The 3,639-nt window shown below is 41.7% G+C and overlaps 1 long non-coding RNA gene across 1 annotated transcript; it reads left to right on the plus strand.

The window, feature by feature from the left end:
• Window positions 1–1,491: 1,491 nt before the first annotated feature.
• Window positions 1,492–2,427, plus strand: LOC138674047 (uncharacterized). Its single transcript, XR_011320447.1, has 3 exons — window positions 1,492–1,561; window positions 2,127–2,181; window positions 2,283–2,427. It is a non-coding gene; the product is annotated as an uncharacterized lncRNA (long non-coding RNA).
• Window positions 2,428–3,639: the final 1,212 nt, after the last annotated feature.

Below are 3,639 nucleotides of genomic sequence, written 5' to 3' on the forward strand. Positions count from 1 at the left end.
TCCACGTATGGGGGTACTGTATTTCCGTTAACGCCACCTCATAATCTGCCGAAAGATGAACGGCCCGCGCTAACTTGGTATTGTACTCCGATATTGTGTTTTCAGGGTAGATTTTAATTGACGAATTACTGGGTAATGTCACGAAAAATGAGCCCGCTTCCATGGTTATATATCTGTCAACTCCGAGGCCGGGATCCAACTATTGAATTTTTCGGGGTAGCCCAGCCATTTGACAAAGCAGTGACTCACACCCCTGACACGTTTTTTTCTCAAAATCTTTTCTACTCTGTAGACACGATCCTCATCCATAGGTATTTTTTGCAGCTCTTCCTTATAAAATGACCCCTCTACAGGCTCTCCGGCTAAATCACTGATTTTATAAAGGGGTTTATGAAATTTTTTGGAGACGCCGGTGATTAAAATAATCTCATCGCTGTACGTCTTCTCATAGCCCTTACAGAAGGTCGATTTATAGCGCGATATTCTCACATGAGAGCCGACCGTTAAAGACGGTTTAATCGGTTTATTAGTAATAGTAGAACTGTAAATATTGCGCCAGATTTGCATCACGTTTCTCTCTGACACAGACGCGGGACTACAGCGGATCGTTGAGTGGTACGTATGGTTGTAGCTATGCAGCAAATCCGGTAAAATATCAATATACCTAAAGGTATTATGATGCGTAAGATAGCGCCACATACGGGTTTTTAATGTGCGATTAAAACGCTCGACCATAGCGGCTTTTACATCATTGTTTGTAAAAAAGTGATGAATATTGTACGTATTACATAGCTGCTTGAGTGATGAATTTATAAATTCTTTGCCGCGATCCGTCTGCAGTTTCTTCGGTATGTGCTTATCATTTTGAAATATTAATTCGAACGATCTGGCGACACTAGCGCCTGTCTTGTTTGTCAAGGCCACGCACCATGCGTATCTCGATAGAACATCAATCACCGTCAGGATGTATTTGACATTATCATTTCCCTTGAATAGTCAATTAAACTTACGAGATCCGCCTGCCACTGCACATCAATGGCCGAGACGTAAATTTTATTTGTCAAAAAGCGTTTTCTAGCAGGCTTGTGTAGCGTGTAGGTGTCTTGCTTATTTAACCAAGCAATAACATCAGATTTCTTTATTCCGCGTGCTCTTGCAGATCTAAATAATTTGTCAATACCCGAGAATGAACCGGGTGCGTGGCATGTAAAATATTGTTTTTCTAATATGGCATCATACGATTTAGACGTCATGATTGATTAAAATGATTGTGGTTCGTTAATCAACAGCCTGCTTCTTTCAGAAATTCAGCTGTATAAAAATTCCTGTTTTAATCCGGCTATATCATGCGTGAGTTAATGCATGCATTAATTGCATGTATGGTTGTGTTCTGGGTGTTAGCAGAAGGCGTGTGATGGGGCGTAACTGGGTGTGTTTCTGGGTGTTAACAGGTGAGCTGATTTCTGACACTCAGGATAAATACAGCTGACTGTCCCACTACAGTACATCAGACATTCACCAGAAGTCCGACTAGACTAAAAAAAGCAGAGCTATTCTAAATGTAAGTATATATGCCAGTTGTCTTATTATTCGCAAATGCTTAATTATATTTAACTATGCATCTCTAAACCATAATTAAGGGTGTTATTTGTTTAATAAGTGTTATACTGGAGGATAGCTGCATATTTAGTATCGTTGTATAATATAGTTTTACTGCATAAAACATATTCTGTGGTACATAATTAATATAGAAAGACTTATCCGCGGGCAACTATAACATAATTTATGTAATACAGTAGTTAATAACTGTTAATACGCCCTAACTAGCGCATGCAGCGCTTACTTACTACCTGTGTTTTGTTTAACATAGCCATATTTATAGTCATATTTATACAGTAGCGGTATATTTAGTGGGGCTGTGTAATATAGTTTTACCGCATAAATCATATTTGTGGCGCATAATTAATATAGAAAGACTTAGCCGTATTACCCATGATTTGCTTAGTATAAGAATATTTATACACGGGCCGCAGTTTTATTTGGTGTGTATATAAATGAGCTTGACGAGTGGTGGTGTGCGGTTAATATAGATTGCGCAAAAAATTTACACAGATAATTTATTTTAGATGGAATCCCAACATTTTTCGGCTTTTTCCAGTCAAGTTGCGGATTCGGTATTCGGTATGTTTCAAGATTTATATACATGTATCTGTTAGTGGCCCATTCTAAGTAAGGATTGTTTTATATATTATCTTTATATTGTTTATTCTTTCTTGTTTAAGATGAATTAATCAGGACCATCCCCGATAATCTAGATGAATTTACCAGGAACACCCCCGATGCTGTAGATGAATTTATCAGCAACTACAGCGATGATTTTTTAAACGGCTTCAGCGTGCCTACTCTGGAGTGTGATACACCTGGAGCTGAGTATAGTAACACTAATGCAGGTGTCGCTGCTGTGGGGGCGTTGACTCAGGACATCATAGGTGCGTTGTGTGACTGCTGTGTATGTGTGTGTGTGTGTGTGTGTATATAGCTTTTAAGTATTTAGACGTGTAAATATATATATATTAATTCTTTACAGATGTCGACATGTTTCCAGAACCAACCACCTCAGAACACAATCAGCTACCTGTTGAGGAACTGATGTACCAGACCCCCACGCCGAGAAACAGTCCTGTTTCTAGAGCACCTAAAAAACAGCTCGGACCGGCGGGCAAAAAAGGGAAAGGTGAGAATCGTATGAAAAGTTTTTGCACAACCGCTTTGCGAAAATCCACCACGCCTCTACTAATGCCTGTATCTTTATTTATAGCTTGTAAACTGAAGCCTAGAAGAATTTTCACAAAAGAGAATATACCGGAGCTAATGGAGAGCCTCGCAGAAGCTGCAGAAGACGCCACGGCAATCATTCACCACACATCGCTATCCCGTAAGTGTATATTTTGGTATACATGAACAGTCTCTGTACAGTCAATGATACACGTGCTTCACCATTGAGATCCATGGCCCCCACATATCTGACACATGTATAATCTATCCTGCAGCTAAGCGCAGCGGCCTGCGTCGGTCTCACACATATCTGACACATGTATAATCTTTCCTGCAGCTAAGCGCAGCGGTCTGCGACAGTCTCGCACATATCTGACACATGTATAATCTTTCCTGCAGCTAAGCGCAGCGGCCTGCGCCGGTCTCACACATATCTGACACATGTATAATCTTTCCTACAGCTAAGCGCAAAGTCATGAGAAAAACACCTCCAGTACCTCTACAGCCGTTACAGATCACCGAGAATGGCGCGGAACCAGTGTGGCCTGCGATACAGACGGCTAATGGCGCTGTTAGAGCACATCCGCTATCACCGATCTGCGTGGTTCAGGACGCAGGAAACCCTGTGCCGTCGGACCATCGTGAAATACCCCATTCAAGCACCGGCCAGCCATCGACAATCCGTGTGAATGACCCCGCGCTACTATATCCAGAAGTGGTCGAGGCACCCCGAAAACATAAGCGAAAAACAAAACATGTTACAGAGCCACCAACCGCATCCTGCGCCGTGGGTGCAACAGCCACGATGACTCGTGAAGAGTATGATCGCGAGATTGATCAGCTCGCTGATGGTAAGCAACCATC

Source organism: Ranitomeya imitator, chromosome 4, assembly GCF_032444005.1.
Source record: "Ranitomeya imitator isolate aRanImi1 chromosome 4, aRanImi1.pri, whole genome shotgun sequence".
Classification (NCBI taxonomy): Eukaryota; Metazoa; Chordata; class Amphibia; order Anura; family Dendrobatidae; genus Ranitomeya; species Ranitomeya imitator.